The sequence below is a fragment of the Palaemon carinicauda genome, chromosome 32, assembly GCF_036898095.1.
Source record: "Palaemon carinicauda isolate YSFRI2023 chromosome 32, ASM3689809v2, whole genome shotgun sequence".
In the NCBI taxonomy this organism is placed as follows: Eukaryota; Metazoa; Arthropoda; class Malacostraca; order Decapoda; family Palaemonidae; genus Palaemon; species Palaemon carinicauda.
Window position 1 is genome coordinate 80191484 of NC_090756.1, and position 14983 is coordinate 80206466.

Genomic DNA, 14983 nt, shown 5'->3' on the forward strand with positions numbered 1-14983 from the left:
TATCCCGGAGTTCCTATATATATTGGTTTATGGATGTACTTTTATTTCCCGGCCCGGGGCTTAACCCCGCTCCGGGAAATCAGACACCATGTGTCTTATTCTTTGTTGCATCCTTCTTTATGATCCCGACTCGACCGGAATGGATAGCTATACTCTAGTCTTAAGTTAGACTTATGTTTAGGCCCGGGTCCTCCGGACCCGCCCCTACTTAAGAGTATTACAGTTAAGCTCTAGTCTTAAGTTAGACTTATGTTTAGTCCCGGGTCCTCCGGACCCGCCCCTACTTAAGAGAATTACAGTTTCTCATATACTATTCTTTTTATAGATGGTGCATTGTCAGACGACGGCCTGTGCGGCTGTTCTTCACCAGCCTTGTGGCCATACTGTATGTAGGTCTCACGCCCTCTGCGGAGTTCAGCTGGAAGACATCGTGGTCTGGCACCCTGATAACTGTATGGTCTGTTTTGACCTCATCACCACCCTCGGATCTGATTCGGTGAGTCCCGTTGGCTATGTTGTCTTTCTAATTATTTTACCTTTTTTTGGTATACATACACTATTTAGTAAGATTTCTATGGTCTTGAAGGACCGCCGGGAATCTTCCTTTCTGTAATTCCCACTATTATTTCAGGCATCCCCGGAGCAGAAGACTGCGGCTCGGGCCACACTGAAAGTGTGGGTTGGGGGATTTGCCCGAAACGTGAAATCTAAACAGCCTTACGTCCTATCTGAAGACTACTGTGCCATGATCTACCTTAATGCCAAGTCTTCAGCCGCTGTGGCTAGGCATGTTGCGGCACCCATCATTGCCGACATTGATGCCACTATAGCGGGATTCATCGACCAGGAACAACATCCGTTGGATGCCCCCGGAGATCTGGAAGACAATGTTGCCTCCTTGAACTTGGATGTTGAACCTATGTTGTTGGATGATCCGGATGCAGGTAGGGTGGTAAGTGAGGCAGGTGTTACCGGCGCTGAGATTCCTATCCTCAGCCCCGCTCTTTCTTCTTCATCTGATCTCTCTTCTTTCCATGGTTTTTCTGGGGACCGTGATTCGTCTCATCGATCACACCCGGTTCCCCCCAAAGATAAGTCTATATCTAGAACTTTGCCAAAAGCTCGTAAGCCCCACAAGGCTTCCCATAGTTCCAAGTCAAATACAAACCCGTCATCTAAGGCTTCCGGCTCCTCCTCTAAGTCTCACGACCCGGGAGTACAATCCGCCACTTCTGCTCCTAACCCGGGCCTTTCCGAATCAGCCATGCTTCGCATTGTGTCGGAGATGCAGTCTAAGTTTGTGTCGGAAATGCAGGCCAAGATGGACACGATGTTCTCTAACATTGGTCAGAGACTTGGGGCATTAGAGCAGGGTGCTCCGGAGCGAGTTCAAAGCTCTCTCATCCCGGATGCCTCTAAGCTTCCGCCGTTCACCAAGAATAACCCTTGGCGCATGGCTCTTCATTCCCCATTCTCAGACGGGATGTTAACATTGGAAGGTCTTGGTACTCGTCCACTAGAGGACTTTGAATTCTTTCCTCCTGGTCTAGCATTTCCATTTCATGGTTATGCCAGGCTTACCGAGGAAGCTCTGGTTCGGCTGGATAAGGTCCCCAAAGAGACTGTCATTTTCCCAAAGGAACAAGCCCAATCTGTTTGGGCTAGGTTTCTGAATGATATTGGTTGCACCAATACCATGTTGACGCCTCATAAAAGTTCGTTCACAATGTTCTTAATGGACAAGAATACCGTGACTCCATGCGTCAATAAGGTTGCAGAACTGGCTTTTCAATATGCTCTGGAGGAGAAGCCCTTGCCTCCCATCCGAGAGGTAGATCCGATCTCCCTCTTTCTTCCTTCAGGTAATGAGTGTTGGGACAATGTCCATACCACCTTTACTTCTGGCAAGCTAACAGCGGACTGTGCGTCAGTAATGTTTAGTGAACGGCTTCCCCGTCCCCCGGAATCCCTTATTAAACAGGAGTATGATTCCCGCCTACGTGTTGGTCGAACTTTGAACTTGGCCACGTCTACGGAGTCGATAGCCTTAACTTATGATACTGAGAGTATCTTTAAGTCTCTTAATAAGGCTACTTTGCAGTCGTTATATTTTGACTTGTATGACTTTGCTCTGGCTAAACGTAGGTGCCGCAAACACGTCCTGGCTGAGGCGACTATTAGGCACGAGCCGAATAAACTTATCCGGTCCTCTTGTTGGGGTCCAAATCTTTTCCCTGAGGATCTTGTGGAGGAAGTCTTGGCAGAGGCTACTAGAGTTAATCAGAGCCTTAAAGCCCGTTGGGGTTTGACTCCTAAGCGGAAATATGATCCCGCAAGTTACCAAGCCCGGGGTAGGAAGAGGCTCCGCCCGTATACCTCCACTCAGTTCCGGCAACAGCAGAGTAGCTCGTCCGTTTTCCGGCAGCCTCTTCCTCCATCTCCTGCTGTTCCTGCACAGCCTTCCACCTCTCAGGCTCCTTCCTCGGACGACTATGTCACCGTTCTGCTCCCTAAGAGCCAGCTTCCCGGTGCCTCCACCACCTCTCCAGCCTTTAACCAATCTTATGAGGCTCAAGGCTCTTCCCAGGGTTATAACAGAGGTAGAGGCTACCACCGTGGTTCACACCAGAACAGAGGTAGAGGTAGATTCTTTCGCAAGGGAAAGAATTCCGAGGCGGACGTGGAGGCAACTCCTCAAGCCAATACTGAGATGCAGCGGGTAGGGGGGAGGCTTTATGCCTTCCGCAACAAATGGAGGTTCAGTCCCTGGGCTTTCAGTATCATCTCCAAGGGACTGGGGTGGAGTTGGATTCAAGGACCTCCTCCACCGAACAGATTTCTTCAGCATTCCACTCCGGACCTAGTTGAATTTGTCCAGGACCTGTTACAAAAGAACGCCATACAAGAAACGAAACACCTGAAGTTTCAGGGTCGGCTGTTCAGTGTCCCGAAGAAGGATTCGGACAAGAGAAGAGTGATTCTAGACCTATCCCTTCTCAACTTGTCCATTCAATGCGACAAGTTTCGAATGCTTACCGTCTCGCAGGTGCGGACCTTACTTCCCCGTGGGGCCGTCACCACCTCTATCGATCTTACAGACGCCTATTATCACGTCCCGATAGCGAGACACTTCCGTCCGTATCTAGGCTTCCGCCTAGGAAACAAAAATTACTCCTTCAAGGTGATGCCTTTCGGGCTCAACATCGCCCCAAGGATCTTCACAAAGTTAGCAGAAGTTGCTGTTCAGGAACTCAGAAATCAAGGGATTCAAGTAGTAGCCTATCTGGACGACTGGCTCATTTGGGCAGACACCTCCCAAAATTGCTTAAAAGCCACTCACAGAGTCATCCAATACCTTCAATCTCTAGGCTTCCAGATCAACTTCAAGAAGTCCCGTCTTCTTCCGAAATCAAAGTTCCAATGGCTCGGCCTGCAATGGGATCTTATATCTCACACTCTGTGTCTTCCCAAACCCAAGAGGTTAGAGATTGCAATGAACACCAAACGCTTTCTCAAAGACAAAGTAAGTTCCAGACGACTCCAAGAGAGGATCCTAGGGTCCCTTCAATTTGCTTCAGTGACGGATCTACTTCTGAAAGCAAAATTGAAAGATATCAATCGTGTCTGGCGTTCGAGGGCGAACCGGAAGCTCCGGGACAGGAAAGTCCGCCTTCCTCCCATTCTCCGGGAAAGACTTCTACCTTGGACAAGGGCCAACAATCTGTCAAAGTCAGTTCCCCTTCGATTTCCGCCTCCGAAGTTAATCATTCACACGGACGCATCCCTATCAGGTTGGGGAGGCTATTCTCAGCTCAGGAAAGTTCAAGGTCTTTGGTCTCCCTTATTCCGCCAATTCCACATCAATGTGCTGGAGGCCATGGCAGTTCTTCTAACCCTGAAACGTCTCGCTCCATCCAAGAGACAACACCTTCGTCTGGTTCTCGACAGCGAAGTGGTGGTCCGCTGCCTCAACAGAGGTGGATCAAAATCAGGGCCTCTGAACCATGTTCTAGTAGCCATATTCTCCCTAGCAGCCTCGAACCGTTGGCATCTTTCAGCTGTCCACCTGGCGGGAGTCCGAAACGTAGTTGCAGACGCCTTGTCCCGGACCTCCCCTCTAGAATCGGAATGGTCACTCGATTTAAAGTCATTCCGGTGGATTCTCTCTCGGGTTCCGGGTCTCCAAGTGGACCTCTTCGCCACGGAGTCCAACCACAAATTGAGAGTATATGTGGCTCCCAATCTAGACCCTCAGGCCTACGCCACAGACGCCATGTCACAGAATTGGGACATCTGGGAAAGGATTTATCTCTTTCTCCCGGTGAATCTTTTACTGAAAGTCCTAGACAAACTGAGATCCTTCAAGGGACGAGTAGCCTTGGTCGCACCCAACTGGCCCAAGAGCAATTGGTACCCTCTCCTGCGAGAGTTGAGACTACATCCTCACCCGATACCCAATCCGGTTCTGTCTCAGATAGTACAAACACGCGTTGTGTACGCTTTCTCAAACATTCAGAGCGCCCTAACTTTATGGACTTCATGAAGTTTGCGGCCATGCATGGTGCCAATATCGATCCTCAAAACACCCTGTTCCTAGAATCAGATAAACGGGATTCCACCATCCGCCAATATGATTCTGCGGTTAAAAAGTTGGCTAAATTTTTGATAGACTCAGACGTACACTGTATGAACTTGAACCTTACAGTCACTTTCTTTAGAACTTTATTAGAATCAGGTCTGGCAGCCAATACTATCACCACTATTAAATCTGCCTTGAAAAAGATCTTCCTAGTGGGTTTTAACATAGACTTAACCGACTCTTTGTTAGCTTCAATTCCGAAAGCCTGTGCCAGACTGAAACCGGTTACTCGTCCTACCCCGGTTACCTGGTTACTTAATGATGTACTCAAATTGGCTTCTGATACCATTAACAGTTCTTGTGATTACATTCCTCTTCTCAGGAAAACACTTTTCCTGGTGAGTTTGGCTTCCGGGGCAAGAATTTCTGAACTGGCAGCTTTGTCAAGTGACCCGGGTCATATTGAGTTCCTTCCTTCGGGAGAGGTCCTTCTTTCACCTAACAAATTCTTTTTAGCTAAGAACGAAGACCCTCAGAACAGATGGTCCTCCTGGAAAATTGTTCCCCTCACGCAAGATCCGTCTCTGTGCCCTGTTACTACTCTTAGGTCTTATTTATCCCGGACCTCCTCTAACTCCTCGGGGCTTCTATTCGTTAGAGAACAAGGCGGTACCATTACCATTAAAGGGATCAGGCAACAAATTTTGTATTTTATTAAACAAGCTAGCCCTGACTCTTTTCCTCTTGCACATGATATCAGAGCGGTTGCTACTTCGGTGAACTTTTTTCCCCACATGAATTTTACGGATCTTTCCAGGTATACAGGGTGGAAGTCACCGTCAGTGTTCAAGAAACACTACCTTAAACATTTGGAAGCCCTTAAATTTCCTACGGTAGCTGCAGGGAGCGTAGTTACCCCCAGGTAACTCACATGTTAATTCCTTGTCATTTTATCTCTCCCCCTTACCTGCCTCATTTATACCCTATTTGTATTCGTTGGTTTCGCACCTGATTACTATTACTATATTTGTAAATTTTTGACTCCTGAGTATCTGTATATATCATCACTCACGGCATTATTATACCTTACCTTTTTTGTCAATTGTTCTACCAAGTGGATTTATGTTCTTTTTAAGATACCCTTATAGCTGTTTTTGGCACTCATCTCTGATTAAAGCAACTTGTATTTCCCTTATGTTTATGTTTTTTTCCTTTATTTTGCAAGTTTGGTGACATTTCTCTTGTATATATTCACTGGCCGGCACAGGTTCAAGCCCAGAAAAGGGATTTTGACGTAGGAAAAATCTATTTCTGGGCGAGGGACCTGTGCCGCCCAGTGAACCCTCCCAGCTCCTCTCCCTTGGAGTCCCCAAACTTTGGGTGCTAAGGAGTTGGGTTCTGAGCGGATGCAGAGTTAGTGGTGCCGAGTGAGGTTGAACGGCTCTCCTCTATTGGGGTCTTTGTCATGGATGAATCTAAATAGTGCGGGACCTCTGGATTATACGCCCAATTCTATACCGACACCAATAGGTGAGCGAGCTAGTTAACCTAGCACTCCTTTACATTTTTTCTCTGGTATATTTAGCAGTAAATTACCTAAGAATAAGTGCTAATAGGAGCTTATTCACTGGGCGGCACAGGTCCCTCGCCCAGAAATAGATTTTTCCTACGTCAAAATCCCTTTTATCATATCTACAAAAACCTGAGTACTTTAATTCGGGATACTCAATGAGCAGATGGTTGGAAGTCCCCTTCAAACCAAATCTGGAAGGCCCTGTAACTTCCCTAGAAGTGTTCCAGTCCTGATCTGTGGAGAAGCAAAGAGAGGTCACTATTGCAACCTATCTGTTTATAATAAGAGAAAGTGATAGGCACTGGGTCATACATGAATTGTACCATCGCAAATAAAAAAAAAAATGAAGATACAATCTCCTTTGCCATGAATGTTAATTATAGAAGACTTTAGTTTGCAACGGATAATGAGGAAAGGGCCTTTCGGCAATGGCTTGCTTGTGTTGGTGCGCATGAAGACATGTATTCCGGTGTTTAAATCTTTTGGTATGTGTTGCTTCACTGGGGCCTCGTATATCTGGCAGCAAGGTGTAAATTTTCCAACAACATGAGTTAGTAGGTGCTGGAGATTGTCAGAAGAGATTGCAGGCAGAAAACATTCAGCAGGGATGACCAACGGGTCGCCATACATCATTTCAGCTGCCGAGACATAAAGGGTGTCCCTAGGAAAGGTCCTTAACCCCAGGACCAGGGAAACTGAGTAAACTAGTTGGAGCCGTTGTAGTGGAATATTATTATAATTATTATGATTATTATCATTAATACAAGCTAAGCTATATCCATAGTTGGAAGAGCATGGTGCTATAAGCCCAAGGTAATCAAGAAAAAAAAATAGCCCAGTGAGGAAAGGAAATAAGGAAATACATAAACTATATTAAAAGTAATAAAAAAAACTAAAATCAAATATTTTAAGAACAGTAACATTAAAACAATAAAATATTTTAAGAATAGTAACACTAGTAACAACATTAAAACAGACCTTTCATATAAATCCATAAAAAGAGGCTTACGTCAGCCTGTTAAACATAAAAACATTTGCTGCGACTTTGAACTTTTGAACTTCTACCAATTCAACTACTTAATTAGGAAGATCATTCCCCAACTTGGACACAGCTGGAATAAAGCTTCTAGAATACTGTGTGGTATCGAGTCTCATGATGGAGAAGGGCTGCATACCTCGTATTACGAACAGGGTGCTACTATCCAGGAAGATCTGAATGTAAAGAATGGTCAGAATTATGAAAAATCTCATGCAACATGTATAATGAACTAATTGAACGATGGTGCAGAAATTAATTTCTAGATCAGGAATAAGAAATTTACTAAACCGTGAGTTCCTGTCCAACAAATTAGGAAGAGAATTTGCAGCTGAAGAGCAGATAGGAGAACAATACTCAAAACAAGGTAGAATGAAAGAATTAAAATACTTCTTCAGAATAGATTAATCACCAAAAATCTTAAAAGACTTTTTCAATAAGACAATTTTTCGTCCAAATGAAGAAGACACAAATCTAATGTGTTTATCAAAAGTAAATTTGCTGTCGAGAATCACACCTAATATTTTAAAAGTCATAAAGAGTTGAAGAAACATAACAAATTTGGAAATAATTAGTATTTTTCCTAGCAATAAAAACCTGGAGCTCTTTACTATAGAGTATTTATTTTGGTAAAGGTGAAACCAGCCGATAGTCTTTTTGTCAGGGTCTAACTACCCAACGCTAATTAGAGGGAGAAGAGTGGGGTAGACATCTAAGGTCATTAACGCCAAGATCTTATAATTAATGAATAAAAGGAAATTCTATTTACAAGGAATAAAAGTAAAAATATCCTTATAAAAGTTAAATAGCTTTCAGAAGACCTGCTTCTGAAATAAATCTAAAAATACTGCTAGCATTGTATGATACATCATGTCAAAGAATCTTGGCAAGAATGAACCTGCCATCCTCACTTCCAAGCCTCTGGCAGATATCTATTTCATGAGGGGCTAAAAGTGGGGCATTCTATCAACAAATGCCTCACTGTCAAGGGTACCAAACAGTCATCACAATATGGCTGGTGTTCTCTAGTCATCAGAAACTCATGTGTTAAACGAGTATAACTAATGTGGAGACGACAAGTAGGAGACGATACAGAGACGTCTCATACTACTCTCATCTTATTTCCATCTAGACTATCCCAATGCTGTTGCCAATTATTGTAACACAAACTCTTAATGCGGTGTAAAAATATCATAGATTAATTTCAAAGTGCTGCTGAGTACTTTTACTTTGATGTACTTTATCCAAAGTGGCATAGTCATTATTTTGAAGTTTGGTCAAAATCAGTTGAGTAGCTTTTGTGTAACATTTAACCAAACGTCTTTTATGCCCCATTTTAGAGATTTTATACCAGTAACCTTTTGCTTAAGTTCAGACCTTTAGACTAGAGGAAGTGCACCTCTACAGTTAAAAGCTTTACTATATACTCCAAACCCAATGCCAGCATCAGATTTGGAGCCATCAATATACACAAAAATCAATTCCCTATGTTCTGCAACACCTATTTATTTATCAAGGCCCTTTCCCCAAATTTTGGGGATAACCAACATAAGAAAGCTACACTATTCGCTCCTCCCAGCCTGATGAGTGATTCAGCCGAGTTTGGTTGGTACTGGTAGGGTGCCACAGCCCACCCTCCTCCATTATCCTCCACAATGAAGTTTAACATGCCAAATCCACAACTGCTGATAACTCAGCGGTCACCAAGGTAATACCTCAGGAGTGGGTTACTAGTAACCTTCCCGCCTGCGAGGAGAATTGCTGACAGCTTTATCTCATGAGCTGTTGCAGTTTCTTTGCCAAAGACTTGGCTCCCCCCCCCCCCCCCCGCCCCAAATGCTGAACCAACTCTTCTGTCAGGAGCAGAGCAAAGTGCAAGGCAAGTCTCTCCTGCAGGTGATCACCTCTCTCGTTCGTGAGAGAGACCACCCATAGAGACACCTCTTCAGAAACTTTCCAACTGAGCAGTTTTCGTCATCGGTGAGCTCGCCGAGTTCGTAGTCCTCTTCGTCTCCTCTGACGGACTCTTTCACCTTTGGCAAAGAGACGTGTTTGGCTCGTCGTCGACATCTGCCAAACATTCCCCATCAGAGGAACTTAAAGGTCCTCACCATTTGCCCACTCCTGAGGTATTACCTTTGGGACGAGTCTCGTCAGTCTCACTCCTCTCCCTCTGGTTCCTGACCCTCGCCTGTCTCACTGAACTCTCCTTGGACTTGACGTTTACCTGTTCAACACTCCTCTCTGACCTCTCGCCATTGAACTCATGTTTGGGGCCTGCCGTCACCCTTCGAATCTCTGGATTCCTGACCTGCTTGTTGGCATCTCGCCAACTGCTGATCACTAATTAGTCATTTTCCAATCGCCAACCCATTAATTGTCAAACCTTACTGCTGTTCCTCAGTTCACTGATTGTTGATCTCCAGCTCGCAAAGCTCATCTTAGGTTTCCGCTCGCTGATCGCCTACCTACAGGTCTCCGGTTACCAGCTCACCAATCGCAGGTCTCCTGCTCACAGCTAGACCATTCGACAGCTCACCATCCGCCAGCTTGCCTATTTTGCAACTCAATGTTTTTCAGCTCGCTGATAGTCAGCCTAACTTGCCAGCACACTGATTGTAAGCTTAGCCATTGCCGATCACAAGATCAGTGACCGCTGATTGCCAAACCGATTGCCGATCCCCTGCTCACCGATTGCCCGCTCTTTCTTTCACCGATCGTCGATCACCTTCTCGCTGATCGCTGATCTCCAGCTCGCCAATCGCCAGCTCGCCGATCGCCACCTCACCGATCGTCAAACCATACTGCTGTTCCTCAGCTCACCGCTTGTCGATTGTAAGCTTGCCAAGCGTCATTTCAGATCTCTGCCCACCCAGCGATTGCTGACCAATGATCACCAATTGGCCGATTCGCTAACTCGCTGTTTGCCAGCTTGCCAATTCAATGGCTAGACAATCTCCAGCTTCTTACCGATCAGCATTCGACAACTCGTTCGCTATCTTGACATGTGACAGCTTTCTCTTTGTCAACTTGACGTTCGCCAACTTCCCATTCGCTGCTCGCCAGCTCGTGTTCATCTCTAAGCTAGCTAAAGATCGTCTTCTCTTCTCTCTCTTGTGCTTGCGCTACTTCGTTAGCCCTCACATATAGAGTTGAAGGAGCTGCTCCCGAGTCTCTCTCATCGAAGAGTGCTCTCATCTAGACAACATAAATTGTCATCTCACCCCTCTCTTGGGCTTATGCTACTTTGGTAGCCCTCCCATGTAGAGTTGAAGTGATGGAGTTTAATGTCGTTTTCCTTCTGGGAACCTAACCCATCACTCTCCAACGACACAAACAGGGTTTTCTTCGGTTCCCGAAGTTTTCATCACCCGTGAACTTCAAAAAACCGGCACATTCGCAGACGTTCATCCTTTATGAACATACGTTTTTCACCCTTACTTCGTTCCTTCTACAAAAGGAGGCAGATCCCTTGAATCTGTTCCACCCCCTGCATTGGGAGGTACAACTCCATGGGGTTACCACACTCCCTCATTCACTCGTTTGAAGGTTGAATTCAGAGCTTTCTAACGGGACAGTTATGGCAACTTAGTTGTTAGAATTCCTGTCAACCCTGGGATGGGCAACCCACTAAAACACCAGAGGTTGCCAGCATCTTGTATACTCCCAGTCTCCGTTGGCCTATACACCAACAGACCTTCGAGAGAGCACCTTCAGCCTCCATCTATGAAATCCTTGCCCGAAGAAACATATTGGCTCGACCCTCGTGAGACTCAGTCTTGCTTGTGAATTTAGACAATGACTGTCGTCCGTAACTGAAGCTTTCCCTTCGACCAGAGTTGTTCAAGACGAAGATCTTCCTTTCTCATCCTAGAGCGAGATTTTTCCAGTAATGGTGAAACCCCTCTTACGAGCTCGAAATACTCGGCTCATGTTTTTGCCAAGGACAGAGAGTCCACATCCCGCAAGAGATACTCTCTTGTCTTTTCCATCCTCCTTTAGGAAGTGGGAAGTGGTCTCTCTTTATCCTCGCGATTGTAACATCTAGTCTCATGGGAAGACGCGGTTCGTCAATATACCGCCAAGTTTCTTCGGTCACTTCTTACAGAAGTCTCCAGCTTAGCCTTTCCTCGTGGAATGAGTTTGATATTCTACCCTAAGGTCAACCTTCCCCTTCAGGATCAGCCTCGTCTCCAAGACTTCGGATGACTGGGTCATCTTAACAGTCTCGAGCTCCTCTAGGCATCTCCTTGAGTTTACCACGATCTGAGGACTGGTGTAATCTCAGAAGAGACCCTACTGTCATTATTGAATGTGGATATATATAGACATGGTTATCAGCCTGCAGAAACTTCCACAGGTTTGATAGGACTGCACCAGTCTCCTTCGAATCCAAACCTAATCAGGAACAGCCAGATCACAGGTCCTTCGGCACCAGGTATTTTCTTTCCCTCTGGCTCTCTACAAGATCTGAACAAGAGAATGTCCTGATAATGAGGTTGCCAGTGAGAATCTCATCTAAGGAGTCAATCTCCTCGGTTTTTCTCCAAATTGATTTCTCCCCACAGATGCATCAAAGAAACGGAGGGGGCCATGCTGTACCACTCGTCCAATAGGCTGTGGTCAGAGTCCGAACGGGACCGTCTCTTTAAACCTCTCAGAGAGAAGGGCAATCTTTCTGCGGGCAAGAGGTACCATCCCCCTTCAAGGGGAACTCATTTTTGAGCTCCGGGTCGTTTCTTCTACAATGCCCGATGTTTAACTTCAACTTGGGCTGAACCTCGGGGATGGAAAACAGAGAGTGCGGCTAAGAGGATTGCCTCTAGGTAATGGAACTCTCCCTTCTGTTGTGGAGAGAATAAACGACTACGGCAGCACATGTTGATCGTGTCTTTCCCTTCTGCCGAAAAGACTTCCTTCTCCCGTTGGTCTACCCCTCGGAGGATTCTTCCAGCGAAGACGGGGATTCATCCACTCCCCTGCCGAGGAGGTAGTTTCTCCACCAGCCACTATGCAGCAATTTTCCTGATTGCTGGAAGGATCGTTGACAGCTGCAGCAAACGATGGCCGCCTTTCCCATCTGCAAGAGAATCTTCCTTTTCCTGGTTGTTCTCCCCTTGGGGGGTCCCTCCTAAGGGAATTAGTTTCACCTATTCTCCGCCATTGTCCTTCAGAGCAGGCCTCGTCATCAGCACTCTTGTCTCGTTAGAAGTCTCGTCTCGCCTACTGACGTAGATCCTGAGAGATCCTAAGGGAATTGGTTTCTTCCATTCCCTGCTCTTGATCTTCGGAAACAGGCCATCAGACTCCTCTCGTCAGCAAGACTTGTCATGCCCAGCAGACTCTTCTTGTCAGCGAGATTTTCCTTGCCCATCTGACTCTTCATTCCCAGTCGATTCATCTGCAACTCCTGATGGAGAACCCCCTCACCGACTGTTAACAGTTACATGCAAACATCTTTCAAAAAACAGTACCTGTGCTGTGACTACACGTCGGGAGACTATCCTGCTCCTTCTCTCTCAGGGAGTCTCTCCCTCAACATACTGCAAAGAGAATGTCTGGATACCTGGATAGATCTTTGGCTTTGGCCACTCCAGGCTAAGTGGACTGTTAGTTGGTATCATTGAAGGGGTATCCTTCCCCTCGATACCAATATGCCAACATAAGGGGTGTTCCTCGGTTACCCTCGGAGGAAAGCGTCTCTTGGTCTCGGCATTGAAAGGCCACCACTATTCCTTGAGTCTCGCCTTCAGACCAGAAGGAATTAACCTTTCCTCCAGATCAGCATTACTCCTCATACGGAGTTTCGATCCTACGGACCCTTAGTCGGAAAGGAGACCTCATTCCAGGATTCACAGCAGCAGAGGTTTCCTGACCTTGATGACAGGTCTCCAGCATGTGTTGACTTCCTCCAAGAGAGTTGGTGAAACCCTTGAGATGCCCTTAATGTCTCTCATTCATGATAATGGACCAAGTAGTGCTCGACCTCGTTTCTGGCAGCTCAGATCCCAGAATCCGAATCCTTCGGTCTGGGAATCCTTTGCAGCATAACCAATGATCCAGATTAGCAGTTACTATGCCAGAAAGAAACTGGAGGTCTTTCTTAAGGAAATTACGAGACCTCACCCAGAGTGTCAACACTCTTCATCAACATGGTCAAGAGGAGGATCACAAAGAACATCTCTGCCTGGATTTGCAAGGTCATGGACCTCGCACTGAATTCAAATCCTCCTACGACACGTCGACCAGAGCACTCGATGTCCCGGGCATTACTACGTCTCTGGCGTTTGAATTTATCTACTCGGTGATGCAGGTTTTACAGGTAACCATGTAAAAATGTCACACAGCCTTCACCGCCCACTACCTGCAAGACGTATCCTACAGGAGACTCGATACGATCTCTATCGATCCTGTGGTGGCTACCCAACAATTGGTTTAACACCTCAAGCTCCTTGATGGACAAGTAGCAGCAGATGGAGGGCATTGGTTACCCTGTTTTAGTCTGAGTGAATGATTAAGAAGGACTGGCTCTCTCTTATCTTCATCCTCCCCTCTCCGGGGGAAATCAGCATCTAGGCTCCTCTTCATAGCTGAACTGAACCACTACAGGTAAACCATTGTTCCCTTGTGTAACCTAGTATTGTGTATATACTGTTGCTTCCCTATACCTTGGTGACGTGGTATTGGGTATGTCTTGGTGACCTTGGAGGATTTCTCGACAGTCACATTGCTAGTATCACAAACACAGCTTGTATAGGCCGCAGACTGTACTTAGCAAGGTTTTAGCAATGTGTAGGGTTTCCACCTACTATGTGCTAACACACACAGAGAGGAATCCCCGGGTCAAAGACAAAAACCCAGATTGGCAGGTACGTCCACACTCCTAATGGGTGAGTCAATCCTTATAAATAGCATTGGTTTGTATTCCAATTACAGAACAAGCAACAAATTTGGAAGTAATTTATATTTTTCCTAACGATACAAACCTATAGCTATTTATACAAATTGGCCCGCCAACCCTGTCCCACTTGAAGTCCTACCACCAAGCAAAGTAAATTACAGTCACAGGTGTGTGAGTGAGAAGGGTAGCTACTACCTTCCAACCTCTGCTAACTAGCCGGTAGGTGGTTAACTCTCTCTAAAAGTCTAATGGCTTGTCTTTCAGCTTCGTCGAAAGTGATGCCCCTATAAATAGCTACAGATTTGTATTGTTAGGAAAAATACAAATTACTTTAAAATTTGTAATCTTTTAGTCGCAATCTATCGATCATTTACATCTTGCTTATGCAAGATCATGGTGAAGTTGGTCAGTGCAAGACATGTGGTACCTGGAAAAGAAAGGTATTTTATCGCATATCCAGTGTGGATTTAGAAAAATGCACTCCATGACGGATGTGGTGATTCGACTGAAGTCCTCTATTTGTGAACCCTTTGCTTCCAAACAGCACCATATAAGTCGTTCTTGGCTTAAAAAAGGCATATGATACTGCATGGAGATGTGATATACTTGAAATCATTCATGAATTTGGAATAAAAGGAGAGCTACCATAGTTCATTCAATAATTTTTTTCACATAGATTTTTTTTTTTCAAGTGAGAGTGGGGGAACCTCTATCAGAGAGGAAATGTCAGGAAGGAGTTCCCAGGTGTAGTGTGCCAAGTGTAACCCTATTTGTACATGCCATTATTGGGATATCCTCCATCATTCCCCAAGATATTCTCTCAACCTTATTTGTAGATGATCTCTCCATATCATTTTCTGGATCTAGAATGCCGATAGCTGAGAAAAAACTACA

At 45.6% G+C, this 14983-nt stretch overlaps 1 protein-coding gene across 9 annotated transcripts in view; it reads right to left on the bottom strand.

Annotated features, from left to right (window-relative positions):
* LOC137625406 (zinc finger protein OZF-like) overlaps positions 1-14983 on the bottom strand; it is a 385590-nt gene that overhangs the window by 89511 nt on the left and 281096 nt on the right. For 4 of the 9 annotated variants that reach the window (XM_068356303.1, XM_068356298.1, XM_068356300.1 and 1 more), the window contains exon 3: positions 7131-7364. The exons of the other annotated variants lie outside the window; for them this stretch is intronic. The gene's annotated coding sequence lies outside the window, so the exon portion shown is untranslated. The remainder of the gene's footprint in view (positions 1-7130; positions 7365-14983) is intronic. 9 annotated transcript variants of the gene reach the window in all.